The sequence below is a fragment of the Haematobia irritans genome, chromosome 1, assembly GCF_050003625.1.
Source record: "Haematobia irritans isolate KBUSLIRL chromosome 1, ASM5000362v1, whole genome shotgun sequence".
Lineage (NCBI taxonomy): Eukaryota > Metazoa > Arthropoda > Insecta > Diptera > Muscidae > Haematobia > Haematobia irritans.
Genome location: NC_134397.1, coordinates 100,411,355 through 100,433,118, shown reverse-complemented (window position 1 = coordinate 100,433,118; position 21,764 = coordinate 100,411,355). Strand labels below are relative to the sequence as shown.

The 21,764-nt window shown below is 39.8% G+C and overlaps 2 long non-coding RNA genes and 1 pseudogene across 2 annotated transcripts; 2 read left to right on the top strand and 1 right to left on the bottom strand.

Moving 5' to 3' along the window:
- Window positions 1-1,008: 1,008 nt before the first annotated feature.
- On the top strand, window positions 1,009-1,452 carry LOC142240565 (uncharacterized). The gene is made up of 2 exons (XR_012723315.1): window positions 1,009-1,212; window positions 1,280-1,452. It is a non-coding gene; the product is annotated as an uncharacterized LOC142240565 (long non-coding RNA).
- Window positions 1,453-8,297: 6,845 nt separating this feature from the next.
- On the top strand, window positions 8,298-8,741 carry LOC142240560 (uncharacterized). The gene is made up of 2 exons (XR_012723311.1): window positions 8,298-8,501; window positions 8,569-8,741. It is a non-coding gene; the product is annotated as an uncharacterized LOC142240560 (long non-coding RNA).
- Window positions 8,742-10,408: 1,667 nt separating this feature from the next.
- Window positions 10,409-20,567, bottom strand: LOC142229402 (uncharacterized; annotated as a pseudogene).
- Between the last annotated feature and the right edge of the window lie 1,197 nt (window positions 20,568-21,764).

The following is a 21,764-nucleotide window of genomic DNA, read 5'->3' as shown; positions in this document are numbered from 1 at the left end:
ACTGTTGCGTGACCCCATATAATGGCGCTAAGGTGGCTTCCGACAGCTCGCGGCACATACCTCAGACGGTTCCAACCCACCAACCTTAGCCCAGAGGGACGAACACTAATTGAAAACATTGACATATCAAACAGACCAAAAAAAAAAACGATTATCAACACGAAATACACTATTTGACGGTGGGAGCTTGATCTTTTGCTCCCGCACTTTGTCCTCCCTTCCATGGTTCTTGTTGTCCTAAATTACCTTACTTTTGCAAGAACCCCTTATCCCACACACTCACCTCACATGCCTTTACCACTCAGTTCACCTCCTCATAATAACAAGACTAACACATCATAATTTCGATTTCACAAAACATTACAAACATATTTATTTTGTCATTATTAAAAACATTCAAAAACTTATCACTATTGACATAAAACAACAACTTTAAAAATTCTCTTTTTTATAAACAAAATATTGACACTGACAAAACAAAATATTGAACAACTAACACCAATTTTTTAATTATTAAAGTGAGCCATTGGCTCAGATTTGCATATGTTAAAACTCCAGATGTGTTTTGGTTTTTTTTAGCCCTTTAACGGCTCGCAAAAATTATTTGTATCACGAATTCCTAACTAAAAGAGCTCTCTTAATTAAGTTTGGGGGATCTTAACACTTAGCGATCCCAAAAAGAACAAAATAAATTAAATTTTAACTCTACTGTCTAGACGCTTTGTGACAAATTCAACGCTTCCCTACTTGGTATTAATTATCCTTTAAACGAATATAATATTAATTTACAATTCCCTAACAACTACCAAAAAAGATATATGTAACTAAACAATTTTAAGCCTAAATTATATATTCAACAATTTCTGTTAGCAAAAATGTTAAATTTTGTAGATTATATGTTTTCCCTTTTTATGTTTAAAATAATAAAACTATTATATTTGATATTTAAATTTCATGTGAATTTTCACGCCAGTAATTAATCGTTTACTTTCTTATTTTCCAGCATCAAACTGCTGCCACTTTGTTGCATAAATCGCGGCTTGGCAGGAAGTACAAAATGTACTTCATACATGTATTTTGCCATCACTACTTTTACAAAAGCCATTTTATTTTTTGTGAAACGCCAAGCGCAACCAGCTTGTTATATTTTATTTAAATAAAAACGAAAATAAAGTTATGAAAACATAGATTTTACGCTTAAAATTGTGAAAGGTATATTGGTGAACAATTTTTGATTTTCCAAATGGAATAAAGTGATTGTTTTTCAAATATTTTACAGACACGCTGCCTCCATCGAATAAAAACACTGGCTGATAGACGCTGCTACATGTAACTCTACATCATCATTAATGCAAAAAATTATGTTAAATGTGATGTGATAGTGGTATAAATGTTATATTTTTAAGAATTTGTAAATGATTAATCAAATTAATAAATATCTAAACAAACGTGTTTTACTCGACCACAATGATTCTTTTACCACTATCTTAAAATGTGCTTTTTCTGATTGTTTGGAGGGTCTCTTATTGGCGTCGCTCTAAATTGATCTATAAAGGCACCTAATAATTGCACTCATGCGAAACCTTTTTGTAGTAACTTGGCATGGTACAACTTCTCAATAGTGACGGCGCTTTTCCGACGAGTTTTTGATATCGTATATGATTGTTTTCGACGTACTGGGGATTCTCAGAAGCGCCCCCAAATTCAAAAAATGTTGGCAGGGTTCACCTCTGGCACCAATGAACCAGAGTTGATACTTCTTCTGGACTGGGTCACAAATATTGTCACCGACACTGACTAAGTTTACTGGCGAGAATGATCGTCTATATGGCGTCTAGCCCTTTTATATGGCCCAACCTGACGCTCCAGCCATTTTCCCCATTTTTGTTCCCGTCATGTTTGTTTTTATTTACTTTCCTATATATCAATAGCTAGCAACAATTTTCGTGTTTACCCTCCATTTTCCTTTCCAACAGGCCCATTCGCTTTTACAGTGTTGTATGTACCCCACCGCATACGACTCTGTAACTTGGCACCACTTTTGTCAACCCTGCCCGAATACCTGTCAACTTTCACATTTTATTTCCTGTTCGGTCGGCCACTCCACTGCGTCGAACCAAACAAAAAAAAATCATAATAAATTTCCCCCAAAAATTAAAACAATTATAAATAATTCAATTTAATAACTAACCAATATTAACCTCATTTGAGGCAACGGCAAATCTGGTGCCGTGTGTAGCACCCAAGACAAGGTGGCTCTAATATGCTATCCCCACTGGGCCCTTTAACTGTCAGTCTGCAGCAACTGTCCCCCATCTACGCCCCAGGACTCCATGCCGTGGGATGGTGTCTTAGTCCACTTGCCATGCAACAAAGATTACGAAAATGAATTTCTATTCTCCCAGACGGTAGATGAACCACCAGTTTCAAGAGCTAAGCGGGCGCAAACATCGTCGTCACCATCTGAATGCTCTTCTGCGCCGAGCATTCAAAAGGCCCCTCGGAGAAAAAGGAAAAACACTTACGACGATGTTCTCACCGTGATGAAAAATACGGAAAATATTTTGCGACAGGAATGCGAAGACAGAAAAAAATCGATGAAGAACTTCTGAAAATTCAGAAGGAGCAATTGCATCTGGAAAAAAAATGAAATTGAAAGAGAGAGGAATGCTGTTTTAAAAAATTGTTGCTTTAAATTAATGAAAAGAGTTTAATTTTAAATATTGAATGTTTATTTAAAATTATATTTTATTTTAACAACGTTCCTAAATAGTGTGCTTAAGAATTAAAATATACATTTAATTTTTTTAGACTAATATTTTTGTTTTAAAAACAAGAAAACTAAAAACATTTATGTTAGAGTATTTGTATTTTATATTAGAGTATTGAATTTATAAAAATCTATATTTATCCTTAAAAATTGTGTGAAACACAAATAGTTCTCAGTACTTCTACTTTTTATTTAAAGCAATTTGAATACACTTTTAATTTCATTTTTGTTTAAGCTTTTTGTTTTAACAACAAAATAAAAACTATGTAATATTGTACAAGAAATGCTCTCATTGAATGTATAGTTCGAATTCCATGTTATGTTATGGCCTGCAAAGAATACACGTATATTATATTTTTTGCATATTTATTTTTAATTTCCACTTTTAAAACTTGAACACATTACCTGCTTGTGTATATTTTTATTTATTTCTCTGTTTGCATCAGATACTCAGCCAAAAAATTTCCCATTTCTCTTCCTTGTATATTGAAATCATAGCTTATTGAGATTTTTTGTTTGTCATTTCGCGGTCCTCCATTTCTAAACATTTTTCATTAATACTGCCATTTTTCTCGTTTAAAAAATTGTGTAAACAACAACAAGCCTTTACATTTTTTTCATGTTAGTTAGGTTGTTGTCAATACCTTTTCCAATGCGTCTAAAACGAGCTTTAAGATGACCAATGGCATTTTCAACAACCCGACGGCATTTTGAAAGGCAGTAATTAAAGCATTTTTCTTCAGAAAATGCTTCTGTTGAAAATGGATAGGGTTTCATTAAAAACCGTAAGTTTAAAAGCTGAATCGCCTATTATATAGGTAGGTATATTTCTGCCATTAATTATTGTTGAGTTTTGTTTTAATCGGCCGTCGGTAAGCACGCGATATAAACTACTTTTTTCAAAAATGGAGGAATCGTTGCATCTTCTAGGAGCCCCAACATTAATATACAAGAAACGATACCTACAATTTTTACAGAAGAATATTTCATAAGAGATATTGTGATTTCAGTATCAATGTATATATACCTGTAGTCCACTAAAGCAGACAAAACAGTGGAATACCATCCCTTGTAGTTGTTGTTGTTGTAACAGTTTTTAATGTAGTTTCATCCATTTTGTTCTATGCTTGTGTAGTTCAGCTGGTAGCCAGATCAAGGAACTCTGCGACAAGGATGGGGTGTGTCCAGAGTGATCTGGTAGTGAGACGGATAGGCTTAGCTGGGCAAGCAAAAAGGTGACGAGTGTCAAGTGGCCCTTGATTACAGATGGGACAGACGTCAGCTACGCTGCTATCAATCACTGATAAGTATGAATTGAGGCGGCTGCACTTGCCTGATCTTAGTTGGGAGGTCTTTCTCCTCCGGTGCTATGGGCGGCGGTCGGACTCCGAGAACAGGATTAACCTTGTAGCTTCTCACCGCTTCAGCTACAGTATCCTCATGAATCCTGTTCAGACCTGTCTGATATGCTGCCTGATCTAGAGGCTCTCTTTTGTAACGCTGGATCTCGTGCTCTAGAAGGTGAAGATCAACCCTTACATTCCTGGGTGGAGGTTGTCTATCCACAAGATGGTGATTCGGATGACAACTTCGATGGCAAGATAAGAGGTACTGCTTTGACAACATGTAGTTGTGTCGACGCACTGGGATGATCTTGGTCTCCGCATAAAGGTGATCCTGGGCTGTACTGCGGAGACATCCTGTTGCGGTTCTAAGGGCAGCGTTCTGGCAGGTCTGTATATTATTCCACTGCGTGTCGCTCGTTTGAGGTGTCCACACTGGCGCTGCATGGTTTACCACTGACCGGCCAATTGCCTTATATGTAGTTAACAAGGTTTCTTTGTCCGCACCCCAAGTGCTGCCGGCAAGCGACTTGAGGACCTTGTTTCTACCGTGGAGCTTTTCACAAATTACAGTGGCATGGGCGGACGACTTATAAAGGCTGTCGAATGTGACCCCGAGAATCTTGGGGTAATATGTTGTCGAAACTGTTTCGCCATCGACTGTGGCATTCAACTGCCTGCGTACTTCCGCCGTCCATATAGTGAATAGTGTGGCTGAGGATTTGGTGGAAGATATCCTCAAATTTCTTGCAGTGAAATAACTGGTAAGATCAGCGAGGTAGACATTTAATCGATCGCAAATGTCATCAACAATGGGCTCGGATGTCATGATTGTGCGCCGTCAGGAGGGGGTGGAATCGAGCACAGGTAGAGGTTAAACAGTGTCGGAGATATCACCCCGCCCTGGGGAACTCCCTGTTTAACTCTACGGGGTTTTGACTTCTTGTCCCTGAATTCCACGTACGACTGGCGTCGACACATATAATTCAGAACGATTCGTTCCTGGCGGTAGGGACGTGTTCTCGATGTCCTCGAATAATGTGGCATGGTTGACCGTATCGAACGCTTTCGATAGGTCAAGCGTCACGAGGACCGTCCTATGACACGGCTTGGGCTGATTAAGTCCCCTATTGATATGTGTCGAAATGGCATGTAAGGCTGTCGTCGTAATGTGTGCCTTACTGAATCCATGTTAATGGTGGGCAGCTGGAAAATTCTCCACAAGGTTGGGGAGGAGTCTTATTCAACCCTCGAACGGAACGGACGTGTTTTTTAATAGTGGATAAACTCATCGTAATAGGTACCTACTAAGAATTTCAAGTGTGGTGGGATATTAAGCCACCATGCAGCGAAATTCAAAGTCATCCACTGGGTTGCTAACTTCAGGGCCCAGTGGACGGGTATCGACTGGAGTTATAAATTTGGGCAATGACCAAGAGTTAAGCCCAATTAGTCGACCTGTAGACGGGTCGACAGGTGGCGACAATTTGACAAGTCGAACCTTTTCTAAGGTAACAACATCAAAAGGATGTAATCCATCACGAAAAAGATTCAAGGAATGCAGAAATGCTTTGTTTATCCTAAAGAAGTTAGGATTAGTCGACCCAAGCACGCTGTCGGCTAAACGAAGCGATTCCTGAAAATGGGCTCAAGGAATTCTTGAGGCTGGAAAAAGGGAACGATCACCGGATGAGCTTCCATCCTCCAAAGATTGTTTGCCTCAGTTGCTAAAGACAACCTTGTGATGGCTATCATTAATAAAGGAGCATTGGACGGTATGGTTCCAAAGCAAAAATGGGGGGAAATTGAGAATGCTCTGTCTGTCGTCTACTCACAGGTACTGGAAAAGTTTCCCAGTCCAGATCCTCGACACCAAGAGGCTGGTTGTTATCAAGGACGATTTAAGCTAGTCGCATTTGAGGACCAGAGGTCTATAGAATGTTTTAAAGCTGCTCTGATACTAATTGGTGAAGTTTGGGAAGGGTCTGCTCTAGAGTTAGTCGAGAAGAAAGACATACCGGCTAGACCTAGAGCACATGCGTGCACGTACAAACCCTTCTGACCCTGAATCTATTTTAAATACACTGAAACGATGCAATCCAGATCTTCCAACAGCTGATTGGAAGGTTGGCCGTTTGGATGAAGTGGATGGACCAAGACGGCATGCAGTGTTTATATTGAACACTCAGTCTTTACCACATCTAGCAAAGTCTCAGGGCCGTGTATGTTATGGCTTTCATTATATCCAAATGAAGGTATATAAAAACGATCAGCTAAAGGATTCAGAAATGGACAAGCCTCTGTCTGAATCAGAAGTAAGCGGATCCTCTTGCGTTGTCGAGGGAGATACCAAAGTTGAAGACATGGATAGACACCGTATGCGAGAGGAGGTTTCTATTGCCTCAGAACTCAGCAAAGTTGAACCTATGGTTATTGCGAGAGTCACCGAGATCTCTGAAGAGGACATTCTTGATGACTCGATTGAAGCGGCTGATGTGACGGTTGTTGAAAATCTCGATGGTCCTACGGATCCTCCAGATAAATCTTCGTCATTGTAAGGCTGCATGTGCTGTCTTAAAAGTTCTCCTGATGAAAGGGGACATAGATATAGTTCTTATTCAAGAACCATATGTTTATAGAAGCAAAATATGTGAATTAAGTACTCCGGGGTGCAAACTATTGCAGTATACTGGTAATGATGTAAATCGAGCCTGTATAATTGCTAAAAACGAGCTCAACTTGTTTCTGCTACCTTCAATGTGCAATACAGACACTGTCGTTGCCAATTTAGAAATAGCCAAATGCAAATATTGGGTATCTTCGGTCTACATGGGACATGACAGGGAGATGCCTCCATATGCCGTTAAGACCTTAGTGGAGGAGTCACTGAAAACAAAGACGAAACTCATTATGGGATGCGATGAGAATGCACATCATAGTATATGGGGAAGTAGTGATACTAATGCAAGGGGAGAGTCGCTAATAGAGTTTATTTTGCGTACTAATCTGGTAGTTTGCAACAAGGGAGATGCCCCAACCTTTGTCACTAAAAACAGGCAAGAGGTTTTGGACATCACCTTGGCCTCGCAAGAACTGAATGAAATGATATCTGAGTGGCAGGTTTTAAGTGAACACAGCTTCTCAGATCTTGGGTTTCAGTCATTTCTTTGGGCGCCATACTGTTGCGTGACCCCATATAATGGCGCTAAGGTGGCTTCCGACAGCTCGCGGCACATACCTCAGACGGTTCCAACCCACCAACCTTAGCCCAGAGGGACGAACACTAATTGAAAACATTGACATATCAAACAGACCAAAAAAAAACGATTATCAACACGAAATACACTATTTGACGGTGGGAGCTTGATCTTTTGCTCCCGCACTTTGTCCTCCCTTCCATGGTTCTTGTTGTCCTAAATTACCTTACTTTTGCAAGAACCCCTTATCCCACACACTCACCTCACATGCCTTTACCACTCAGTTCACCTCCTCATAATAACAAGACTAACACATCATAATTTCGATTTCACAAAACATTACAAACATATTTATTTTGTCATTATTAAAAACATTCAAAAACTTATCACTATTGACATAAAACAACAACTTTAAAAATTCTCTTTTTTATAAACAAAATATTGACACTGACAAAACAAAATATTGAACAACTAACACCAATTTTTTAATTATTAAAGTGAGCCATTGGCTCAGATTTGCATATGTTAAAACTCCAGATGTGTTTTGGTTTTTTTTAGCCCTTTAACGGCTCGCAAAAATTATTTGTATCACGAATTCCTAACTAAAAGAGCTCTCTTAATTAAGTTTGGGGGATCTTAACACTTAGCGATCCCAAAAAGAACAAAATAAATTAAATTTTAACTCTACTGTCTAGACGCTTTGTGACAAATTCAACGCTTCCCTACTTGGTATTAATTATCCTTTAAACGAATATAATATTAATTTACAATTCCCTAACAACTACCAAAAAAGATATATGTAACTAAACAATTTTAAGCCTAAATTATATATTCAACAATTTCTGTTAGCAAAAATGTTAAATTTTGTAGATTATATGTTTTCCCTTTTTATGTTTAAAATAATAAAACTATTATATTTGATATTTAAATTTCATGTGAATTTTCACGCCAGTAATTAATCGTTTACTTTCTTATTTTCCAGCATCAAACTGCTGCCACTTTGTTGCATAAATCGCGGCTTGGCAGGAAGTACAAAATGTACTTCATACATGTATTTTGCCATCACTACTTTTACAAAAGCCATTTTATTTTTTGTGAAACGCCAAGCGCAACCAGCTTGTTATATTTTATTTAAATAAAAACGAAAATAAAGTTATGAAAACATAGATTTTACGCTTAAAATTGTGAAAGGTATATTGGTGAACAATTTTTGATTTTCCAAATGGAATAAAGTGATTGTTTTTCAAATATTTTACAGACACGCTGCCTCCATCGAATAAAAACACTGGCTGATAGACGCTGCTACATGTAACTCTACATCATCATTAATGCAAAAAATTATGTTAAATGTGATGTGATAGTGGTATAAATGTTATATTTTTAAGAATTTGTAAATGATTAATCAAATTAATAAATATCTAAACAAACGTGTTTTACTCGACCACAATGATTCTTTTACCACTATCTTAAAATGTGCTTTTTCTGATTGTTTGGAGGGTCTCTTATTGGCGTCGTTCTAAATTGATCTATAAAGGCACCTAATAATTGCACTCATGCGAAACCTTTTTGTAGTAACTTGGCGTGGTACAACTTCTCAATAGTGACGGCGCTTTTCCGACGAGTTTTTGATATCGTATATGATTGTTTTCGACGTACTGGGGATTCTCAGAAGCGCCCCCAAATTCAAAAAATGTTGGCAGGGTTCACCTCTGGCACCAATGAACCAGAGTTGATACTTCTTCTGGACTGGGTCACAAATATTGTCACCGACACTGACTAAGTTTACTGGCGAGAATGATCGTCTATATGGCGTCTAGCCCTTTTATATGGCCCAACCTGACGCTCCAGCCATTTTCCCCATTTTTGTTCCCGTCATGTTTGTTTTTATTTACTTTCCTATATATCAATAGCTAGCAACAATTTTCGTGTTTACCCTCCATTTTCCTTTCCAACAGGCCCATTCGCTTTTACAGTGTTGTATGTACCCCACCGCATACGACTCTGTAACTTGGCACCACTTTTGTCAACCCTGCCCGAATACCTGTCAACTTTCACATTTTATTTCCTGTTCGGTCGGCCACTCCACTGCGTCGAACCAAACAAAAAAAAATCATAATAAATTTCCCCCAAAAATTAAAACAATTATAAATAATTCAATTTAATAACTAACCAATATTAACCTCATTTGAGGCAACGGCAAATCTGGTGCCGTGTGTAGCACCCAAGACAAGGTGGCTCTAATATGCTATCCCCACTGGGCCCTTTAACTGTCAGTCTGCAGCAACTGTCCCCCATCTACGCCCCAGGACTCCATGCCGTGGGATGGTGTCTTAGTCCACTTGCCATGCAACAAAGATTACGAAAATGAATTTCTATTCTCCCAGACGGTAGATGAACCACCAGTTTCAAGAGCTAAGCGGGCGCAAACATCGTCGTCACCATCTGAATGCTCTTCTGCGCCGAGCATTCAAAAGGCCCCTCGGAGAAAAAGGAAAAACACTTACGACGATGTTCTCACCGTGATGAAAAATACGGAAAATATTTTGCGACAGGAATGCGAAGACAGAAAAAAATCGATGAAGAACTTCTGAAAATTCAGAAGGAGCAATTGCATCTGGAAAAAAAATGAAATTGAAACAGAGAGGAATGCTGTTTTAAAAAATTGTTGCTTTAAATTAATGAAAAGAGTTTAATTTTAAATATTGAATGTTTATTTAAAATTATATTTTATTTTAACAACGTTCCTAAATAGTGTGCTTAAGAATTAAAATATACATTTAATTTTTTTAGACTAATATTTTTGTTTTAAAAACAAGAAAACTAAAAACATTTATGTTAGAGTATTTGTATTTTATATTAGAGTATTGAATTTATAAAAATCTATATTTATCCTTAAAAATTGTGTGAAACACAAATAGTTCTCAGTACTTCTACTTTTTATTTAAAGCAATTTGAATACACTTTTAATTTCATTTTTGTTTAAGCTTTTTGTTTTAACAACAAAATAAAAACTATGTAATATTGTACAAGAAATGCTCTCATTGAATGTATAGTTCGAATTCCATGTTATGTTATGGCCTGCAAAGAATACACGTATATTATATTTTTTGCATATTTATTTTTAATTTCCACTTTTAAAACTTGAACACATTACCTGCTTGTGTATATTTTTATTTATTTCTCTGTTTGCATCAGATACTCAGCCAAAAAATTTCCCATTTCTCTTCCTTGTATATTGAAATCATAGCTTATTGAGATTTTTTGTTTGTCATTTCGCGGTCCTCCATTTCTAAACATTTTTCATTAATACTGCCATTTTTCTCGTTTAAAAAATTGTGTAAACAACAACAAGCCTTTACATTTTTTTCATGTTAGTTAGGTTGTTGTCAATACCTTTTCCAATGCGTCTAAAACGAGCTTTAAGATGACCAATGGCATTTTCAACAACCCGACGGCATTTTGAAAGGCAGTAATTAAAGCATTTTTCTTCAGAAAATGCTTCTGTTGAAAATGGATAGGGTTTCATTAAAAACCGTAAGTTTAAAAGCTGAATCGCCTATTATATAGGTAGGTATATTTCTGCCATTAATTATTGTTGAGTTTTGTTTTAATCGGCCGTCGGTAAGCACGCGATATAAACTACTTTTTTCAAAAATGGAGGAATCGTTGCATCTTCTAGGAGCCCCAACATTAATATACAAGAAACGATACCTACAATTTTTACAGAAGAATATTTCATAAGAGATATTGTGATTTCAGTATCAATGTATATATACCTGTAGTCCACTAAAGCAGACAAAACAGTGGAATACCATCCCTTGTAGTTGTTGTTGTTGTAACAGTTTTTAATGTAGTTTCATCCATTTTGTTCTATGCTTGTGTAGTTCAGCTGGTAGCCAGATCAAGGAACTCTGCGACAAGGATGGGGTGTGTCCAGAGTGATCTGGTAGTGAGACGGATAGGCTTAGCTGGGCAAGCAAAAAGGTGACGAGTGTCAAGTGGCCCTTGATTACAGATGGGACAGACGTCAGCTACGCTGCTATCAATCACTGATAAGTATGAATTGAGGCGGCTGCACTTGCCTGATCTTAGTTGGGAGGTCTTTCTCCTCCGGTGCTATGGGCGGCGGTCGGACTCCGAGAACAGGATTAACCTTGTAGCTTCTCACCGCTTCAGCTACAGTATCCTCATGAATCCTGTTCAGACCTGTCTGATATGCTGCCTGATCTAGAGGCTCTCTTTTGTAACGCTGGATCTCGTGCTCTAGAAGGTGAAGATCAACCCTTACATTCCTGGGTGGAGGTTGTCTATCCACAAGATGGTGATTCGGATGACAACTTCGATGGCAAGATAAGAGGTACTGCTTTGACAACATGTAGTTGTGTCGACGCACTGGGATGATCTTGGTCTCCGCATAAAGGTGATCCTGGGCTGTACTGCGGAGACATCCTGTTGCGGTTCTAAGGGCAGCGTTCTGGCAGGTCTGTATATTATTCCACTGCGTGTCGCTCGTTTGAGGTGTCCACACTGGCGCTGCATGGTTTACCACTGACCGGCCAATTGCCTTATATGTAGTTAACAAGGTTTCTTTGTCCGCACCCCAAGTGCTGCCGGCAAGCGACTTGAGGACCTTGTTTCTACCGTGGAGCTTTTCACAAATTACAGTGGCATGGGCGGACGACTTATAAAGGCTGTCGAATGTGACCCCGAAAATCTTGGGGTAATATGTTGTCGAAACTGTTTCGCCATCGACTGTGACATTCAACTGCCTGCGTACTTCCGCCGTCCATATAGTGAATAGTGTGGCTGAGGATTTGGTGGGAGATATCCTCAAATTTCTTGCAGTGAAATAACTGGTAAGATCAGCGAGGTAGACATTTAATCGATCGCAAATGTCATCAACAATGGGCTCGGATGTCATGATTGTGCGCCGTCAGGAGGGGGTGGAATCGAGCACAGGTAGAGGTTAAACAGTGTCGGAGATATCACCCCGCCCTGGGGAACTCCCTGTTTAATTCTACGGGGTTTTGACTTCTTGTCCCTGAATTCCACGTACGACTGGCGTCGACACATATAATTCAGAACGATTCGTTCCTGGCGGTAGGGACGTGTTCTCGATGTCCTCGAATAATGTGGCATGGTTGACCGTATCGAACGCTTTCGATAGGTCAAGCGTCACGAGGACCGTCCTATGACACGGCTTGGGCTGATTAAGTCCCCTATTGATATGTGTCGAAATGGCATGTAAGGCTGTCGTCGTAATGTGTGCCTTACTGAATCCATGTTAATGGTGGGCAGCTGGAAAATTCTCCACAAGGTTGGGGAGGAGTCTTATTCAACCCTCGAACGGAACGGACGTGTTTTTTAATAGTGGATAAACTCATCGTAATAGGTACCTACTAAGAATTTCAAGTGTGGTGGGATATTAAGCCACCATGCAGCGAAATTCAAAGTCATCCACTGGGTTGCGAACTTCAGGGCCCAGTGGACGGGTATCGACTGGAGTTATAAATTTGGGCAATGACCAAGAGTTAAGCCCAATTAGTCGACCTGTAGACGGGTCGACAGGTGGCGACAATTTGACAAGTCGAACCTTTTCTAAGGTAACGACATCAAAAGGATGTAATCCATCACGAAAAAGATTCAAGGAATGCAGAAATGCTTTGTTTATCCTAAAGAAGTTAGGATTAGTCGACCCAAGCACGCTGTCGGCTAAACGAAGCGATTCCTGAAAATGGGCTCAAGGAATTCTTGAGGCTGGAAAAAGGGAACGATCACCGGATGAGCTTCCATCCTCCAAAGATTGTTTGCCTCAGTTGCTAAAGACAACCTTGTGATGGCTATCATTAATAAAGGAGCATTGGACGGTATGGTTCCAAAGCAAAAATGGGGGGAAATTGAGAATGCTCTGTCTGTCGTCTACTCACAGGTACTGGAAAAGTTTCCCAGTCCAGATCCTCGACACCAAGAGGCTGGTTGTTATCAAGGACGATTTAAGCTAGTCGCATTTGAGGACCAGAGGTCTATAGAATGTTTTAAAGCTGCTCTGATACTAATTGGTGAAGTTTGGGAAGGATCTGCTCTAGAGTTAGTCGAGAAGAAAGACATACCGGCTAGACCTAGAGCACATGCGTGCACGTACAAAGCCTTCTGACCCTGAATCTATTTTAAATACACTGAAACGATGCAATCCAGATCTTCCAACAGCTGATTGGAAGGTTGGCCGTTTGGATGAAGTGGATGGACCAAGACGGCATGCAGTGTTTATATTGAACACTCAGTCTTTACCACATCTAGCAAAGTCTCAGGGCCGTGTATGTTATGGCTTTCATTATATCCAAATGAAGGTATATAAAAACGATCAGCTAAAGGATTCAGAAATGGACAAGCCTCTGTCTGAATCAGAAGTAAGCGGATCCTCTTGCGTTGTCGAGGGAGATACCAAAGTTGAAGACATGGATAGACACCGTATGCGAGAGGAGGTTTCTATTGCCTCAGAACTCACCAAAGTTGAACCTATGGTTATTGCGAGAGTCACCGAGATCTCTGAAGAGGACATTCTTGATGACTCGATTGAAGCGGCTGATGTGACGGTTGTTGAAAATCTCGATGGTCCTACGGATCCTCCAGATAAATCTTCGTCATTGTAATGCTGCATGTGCTGTCTTAAAAGTTCTCCTGATGAAAGGGGACATAGATATAGTTCTTATTCAAGAACCATATGTTTATAGAAGCAAAATATGTGAATTAAGTACTCCGGGGTGCAAACTATTGCAGTATACTGGTAATGATGTAAATCGAGCCTGTATAATTGCTAAAAACGAGCTCAACTTGTTTCTGCTACCTTCAATGTGCAATACAGACACTGTCGTTGCCAATTTAGAAATAGCCAAATGCAAATATTGGGTATCTTCGGTCTACATGGGACATGACAGGGAGATGCCTCCATATGCCGTTAAGACCTTAGTGGAGGAGTCACTGAAAACAAAGACGAAACTCATTATTGGATGCGATGCGAATGCGCATCATAGTATATGGGGAAGTAGAGATACTAATGCAAGGGGAGAGTCGCTAATAGAGTTTATTTTGCGTACTAATCTGGTAGTTTGCAACAAGGAAGATGCCCCAACCTTTGTCACTAAAAACAGGCAAGAGGTTTTGGACATCACCTTGGCCTCGCAAGAACTGAATGAAATGATATCTGAGTGGCAGGTTTTAAGTGAACACAGCTTCTCAGATCAGCGCTACATCAGTTTCAAAATTGATGTTCATATCACCAAGACAATATTTCCGCCAAATGTTAGGAAAGCTGACTGGAATAGGTATAGGGAATCGTTCAACATGATGATATCGGAAATAACGGAGACAAATATGAGAAATGTGCAAGATATCGAACACGCAGTGGAGCGGATTACTAAGGCCTTCAACATCTCACTGAAAGCTGCATGCCCTAGAGGGAAGCCAAGGGAAAAAAATCGACCACCATGGTGGTCTACGGAAATAAGTAATATGAGGAAATCCTGCAGGAAGCTCTTTAACAAGGCAAAGTACACCAGAGTCCCTGAGGATTGGGACACTTACAAGAAGAATCTGAGAGGATACAAGCGAGAACTGAGAAAGGCTCAGCATAACTCTTGGAATGATTACTGCAGCAGTATTGAAAATACGTCCGAGGCTTCCAGACTACGGAAGGTTCTAGCATCCACCAACTCCGCTCCAGGTTTCATTAAAACGTCGGAAGGCAATTGGACAACGTCCAGTGAGGAGACGCTGGAGGTACTATTGGACACACATTTTCCTGGAAATCAGACGGTTCAACTATGTAGTGGCGGTCCCACAGTTGCTCAGCGGTCGTTTCCCGTCGAGGAAATTGTATCGGAAACTAGAAGAAGATGGGAGCTAAATAGCTTTGGACCATTCAAATCCCCCGGACCTGATGGAATTACTCCGGCGGAGTTACAAGCAGTAACTGACAAAATTATCCCCTGGTTGTCGGCGATATATAAAGGATGTATCAACTTATCATATATGCCAGGAAAGTGGAGGGAAACAAAAGTCGTTTTCATACCTAAAGCGGGAAAAGCCTCTCACTCGAGGGCGAAGGATTTCCGACCAATCAGCTTATCCTCATTCCTACTTAAGACTCTGGAGAGGATGATAGATATTTATCTTAGAACTAGCATCGATTCAAGTTTGTTCTCGAAACGACAGCATGCATACTCGAAGGGCAGGTCTACTGAGACCGCATTACATGAACTAGTCAGCTTTATTGAGATCACTATCTGTCAAAGAATACACAATCGTGGCGTTTCTACACAAAACAAAATTTTTTTCTGATTCAATCACGATATTAATTGATCCAATTAATTTTTAATTGAAATGTCTTCAATCACAGAAATGATAGTATCAATTAAAAATTAAATTGCAAAAACGATGCACTATCCGGAACTGGAACAACAATATTGGGTGTAAGATGCTGCGGCGGAGAATATTGTTGTACGGGAGATGTCGGGGAGGTCGCATAGTCAGACGACCCACTGCTGTTATCGCTGGCACAGCACCCTGCCACGTAGTCAGTATGACTATACTCCCGCAACGATGTTAAGCCTTAGCAGTTCCGGTAAGCACCCACTCCAAGCACCGGTTACACCTGACCGAAACCGAACGGTGGTGGATCAGGTTTCAGCAGACTGAACAATACCATGGTCCGGGGTTCTCCTCTATCCCGACTCGGGCCAACAGCAAAAGGAGAAGGCTCCCCGGGATGCACCTTCTCCAACACAAAAAGACGAACGAAACAACACGTACACTGATGTGGCAGCCGCTGGCCAATGGATGGGGTTCATCGGGTCAATCCGGTACACATCCCAGAGACAAATATGAGCACTGTGCAAAATATCGAACAAGCAGTGGAGCGGATTACTAAGGCCTTCAACATGTCACTGAAAGCTGCTTGCCCTAGAGGAAAGGCAAGGGGAAAAAATCGGCCGCCATGGTGGACTATGGAGTTAAGTAATATGAGGAAATCCTGCAGGAAGGTCTTTAATAAAGCAAGGTCCACAAGAGCTCCGGAGGATTGGGACACTTACAAAATGAATCTGAGAGCATATAAACGAGAACGGAGAAGGTCTCAACAAAACTCTTGGGATGATTACTGTAGCAGTATTGAGAATACGTCCGAGGCTTCCAGACTACGGAAGGTACTAGCATCCACTAACACCGCTCCAGGTTTCATTAAAACATCGGAGGGAAATTGGACAACGTCCAGTGAGGAGACGTTGGAGGTACTTTTGGACACACACTTCCCCGGAATTCAGATAGTTGAACCATGTTCTGGCGGTGTAACAGAGGCTCAGCTGTCATTTCCTATCGAGGAAATTGTGTCGGAATCTAGAATAAAATGGGCTTTAAATAGCTTTGGACCATTCAAATCCCCCGGACCTGATGGAATTACTCCTGGACTGGACACCTCCCAAATGTGGACAAAATTTAAGAGACCGTTGGTATCCACTTCTGAGATGTTTCAATGCATATTGAAGAATTGCGTAGAAGGCTGAAACAATCCCCAATTTCGTTGCAGCTTGAGTCTGCCACAACAAGTCATATAGTAATAGTGAATAAACCGCAAAGTTTTAAACCAATTTGTCATTGAAATAATATTTATTTTATTTGATAATACGTTTTGCTTGAAACCCTTATATTTTTATATTATTCAAAAATCAGGATGTGGGCGTAAATTGATTTGGTCACAGGATATAAGGGGCTACTAAAATATTTCCATCGTCATCTTTATATTGCACTTAATTTTACCAACTGCATAAATACTAGTTACTGTTGTTTACTAAAACCGCGAATTACAGAATAAATAGACCTTTAAAATTAACAGATTTTAATTATTAAAAGCAAACATTTTTTTTCACAAGAGAAATGTCAAATTGAATTATGCAAAATGTTAGATGTTGAACATATAAACGCAATATTTCATTTTTCGATACACACAAAAAAATTTCAAGAAAATTTTTCCAATTAAAATTGTAATTGAGTTTTAAAAAATATTCAATTAAAAATGTAATTGATTCAACAAATTTTTAATTGAAACAAAAAGCAATCACAAAAATAATAGTATCAATTAATTTTTTAATTGGATCAATTAACTTTTTAATTGACCTTCAATTAATTTTTTAATTGATACTATCATTTCTATGATTGAAGACATTTCAATTAAAAATTAATTGGATCAATTAATTTCGTGATTGAATCAGAAAAATTTTTTTTGTGTGTAGTTTCCGTTCGTTCTCGATAAATGTACTTAAGTGTAAAAAGACTATTAGCATATATTCCAGAAAAGTGGAGGGAAACAAAAGTCGCCTTCATACCTAAAGCGGGAAAAGCCTCTCACTCGAGTGCGAAGGATTTCCGACCAATCAGCTTATCCTCATTCCTACTTAAGACCCTGGAGAGGATTATAGACTTGTATCGTAGAACTAGCGTGGATTCAAGTTTGCTCTCGAAACGACAGCATGCATACTCGAAGGGCAGGTCTACTGAGACCGCATTCCATGAACTAGTCAGCTTTATTGAAAGCTCACTATCTGTCAAAGAATACACAATCGTGGCGTTTCTAGACATCGAAGGGGCGTTCAATAATGTCCATCCGAGCTCGCTATTAAATGGACTGACAACTCTGAATGTTGATCCAGGTATACTTAGGCTGTTAGACGAACTTCTAATAAAGAGACGTATTTCAGCCACACTAGGGCAAGCAAACATACAAAGGTATGTGAACAGAGGCACTCCCCAAGGAGGAGTTCTATCATCTCTTCTTTGGAATGTTGCTATAAACAACCTTCTGGTTTCCCTAGAAAAAGAAAGGATAAAAGTGGTGGCATACGCAGATGATGTGGCGCAAGCAGTCAGGGGAAAATTCCAATCCACAATCAGAGATATTATACAGAGAGCTGTCCGGATGACTGAGAAATGGGCGAAAGATAATGGTCTTGGGGTAAATCCAGCAAAGACAGAACTAGTCATGTACTGCAAAGATCGCAAAAATCTCACGGTTAGGCCCATTTCCTTAGGGGGTACTGAAATTCCCTTTGGTGAGTGTGCAAAATACCTTGGTGTTATTTTGGACAGGAAGCTGAATTTTAGGCTTAATATTTAAGAAAGGGCGAAAAAAGCCACGGTAGCTTTGTACTCGTGCAAAATGCCAATAGGGAAAAAGTGGGGACTAAAACCAAAAATTGTGCATTGGCTATACACGGCAGTAGTTAGACCTATAATGCTATATGGTGTTGTAGTCTGGTGGCCGACACTTCAGAAACCGACTTGTTTAGATAAAGTTCAGCGTATGGCGAGATTATGTATCTCAGGCGCATTTAGTAAGACAGGAACAGACTCCCTTAATGTCATGCTGCATCTATTGCCTTTAGACATTTTGGCCAAACAGTCAGCTGCAACAACGGCTGTTACGCGAGCTATAGCTGTGGTCGGAAAAAAGTGACGGTCACAGTTCGGTCCTCAAAGTAATGCAAGATGTGCCTAACGTAGTGGATTACACCCTGGCAAAACCACTTTTCGACAAAAAGTTTGGGACTCTAATTCCCAACAGTGGGGCGTGGTGTACACCCCGGGGAATAAAAGACATATAGATATCTATACTGATGGCTCCAACTTGAATGGACAAGTGGGGTTCGGAGTATATTCTAAAGATCTGGAAATTCGAATAGCGAAAAGATTACCTAATCACTGTAGTGTTTTTCAGGCTGAAATATTGGCAATAAGAGAGGTGGTGAATTGGCTGAGAAGTAATGTTCCAACAAATATTGGCATTAATATATACTCAGACAGTCAACCTGCAAAAAAATCCTTGGACTCTGTGTTCCTTAACTCGAAAACGACCATAGACTGCCGCAAATCTCACAACGAGATGGCTGAGCAGTACAATATCCACCTAATATGGGTTCCTGGCCATAGGAACATACCGGGGAACTGCGAAGCGGATGTGTTAGAAAGGCTAGGAACTACCTTACATACCAGGGGAACTAGAATCTGTTGGTATGTCTCTGGCCACCTGCAAGCTCTTACTGCGTGAGAAGGCTGCTATGATGGCCAATATTCGATGGGAGAATTGCAAGGGTTGTAACGACACCAAGCAAATATGGCCCCATTTAAACTTAAACCGCACGCTAGATATGCTAGTGTTCTCGAGACACCAGATATCACTCCTGATATCTGCTATAACGGATCGCTGCCTGATAGGCGAATTTGCAAAAACTATAGGTGCGAAGTATAATAACTATTGTATAAGCTGTAATGATGTGGAGGAAAAGAAATCAATTAAACACCTCTTGTGTGAGTGTCCTGCTTTTTGTGTAAGTGTAACGTAGTTTTCTTCGTGGGCTGAGGTAGGCCAGTGGCCGTCCAGGATTACCTTTTAAGGATCCACAAACCTTAAATATTAACACACTACTTTTTCTCTTTTAGTGGGTTTTGTTGATAATTCTTATTTATATAAAATACAGTTTTGGGTAAGGACAATGAGTGGGCTGAATGGGTGATAACGACTGATGGGGCTGTGACTATGAAATGTAGGTTGAGCTGGGTCAGACGATGGCGCAGACTGGGGTAATGCTGGTTGATGTATGGGCGATGTTGCTTGACGATGATGAACCGGTGTCGGTGAATTGACTGGATACGATGATGAACGGTGTCGGTGAATTGACTAGATACGATGTTGAACGGTGTCGGCGAATTGACTGGATGCGGTGTCGTACGGTGTCGGTGAATTGGCTGGATGCGGTGTTGAACGATAAATTGATTGGACACGACGATGGGCGGTGTCGGGTCGACGGTGTTGGTGCACGGTGATGACGATGATATCGGGGTTCGTATACGATGAAGACGATGGTGTCGGGCCGTCGGTGTTCGTATAGGATGAGGGTGGTGGTATCGGGCTGACTGTGTTCGTGTTTATGTATGTGGGACCAATCAATCTGTTGGAGGGAGAATCTCATGAGCCAAAACAAAGTCCACAACTATTTTGAATAGTAGTTGACTTTGTACTCCGGATGATATTATGAGTAAGAAAGAAACCAATATTCAGATGATGGAATGAAAAGAATAAAACCGCAAATGGATTTCAGATGTGAGGAATAATATTGGATTTATTTTCTGAATAAAGGTCTTACCAGTTTGAATCGTAAATTTGAACAGAACAGAGGTTTTTTAGTTTCTGCGGAAATTGTACTTTGACATTGTTTGACAAGGTGGTGAATTGAAGTTGACATACAAAAATGCATTTATCGATATTGTTACGTTTTTATATTTAGGCGTTTTTAATTACCCGACAATTAAAACACAGTTCTTTTAAATAACGACAATCTACAATTTATTTACTATGACTTCACACTTTACAATTCGTTCACACTGAAGTTATTCGTTTGACGCTTTAATTAAGACTCACTCGTTAGCAGCATGCGAGCGCTTTTATATATGACGGTGTGGCAATTCGAGAACATTCTGGTAGCACTACAATATTCTGGCAACGCCAGAACATTCTTAGACAATGATAGAAGGATCTACGACCATTAAGTCATTCATCTGGTGGCTGCCAAACACATACACACTCACATAGATATGCGCTCGCATTACTACAAGAACAAAAACAATGACAATATACAATGAGATGAAATGAGAATGCAAAATAACAAAACAAAGGGGTTGTTATCAAAGAGAGTGAGAACTTACATGAAAATAAGCAAACAAAAGAACATAAAAGAAATTCAGGAAAGTGCTAGAAAATGAATAGATGATTCCAACAAGCTATAACGAAATTTTATCGTTACAATTTGAAATTTAAGTTAACGGAAACTAATTTAAATAAACTTAAATCTATAATTATCAAATTCGTAACACTGCCTCCCGCTTAAGCCTGTTCGTCCCGAACAGGCACAGAACCTGTTCCGTAAGGAGCCAATCGTTCCAAATGTACAACTTTCATCTTTGATCTAGGGCTGTCGTCCTTCTGAATCCGGTATACAACATCATTGATCTTCTTGATGACTTTGTATGGGCCTTCCCACTGTGTTTGCAGTTTAGGACACAATCCTTTCTTTCGTTGCGGGTTAAATAGCAGAACCAATTCTTCTTCTTGGAAGCCTTCAGTATTTACAGCACGATCGTATCTCGCCTTCATTCTGTTGCTGACCATTTTTATTTTGTTGCGCACTGATTCGTGAACTTCACCGAAAGTGTTTGGGATGTCGTTTCTGTTTTCTTCCATGGCGAGCTCATTAGGTTTAGCACCGAATATCAGATCACCAGGCAACTTCAACTCAGTTCCGAATAGAACATTGGCCGGTGTTCGAGAGGTGGAATCATGAATGGCAGATCTATACGACAGCAAAAACTTTGGTATATGCTCGTCCCAGTCCCTCTGGCCGTTGTCCACCA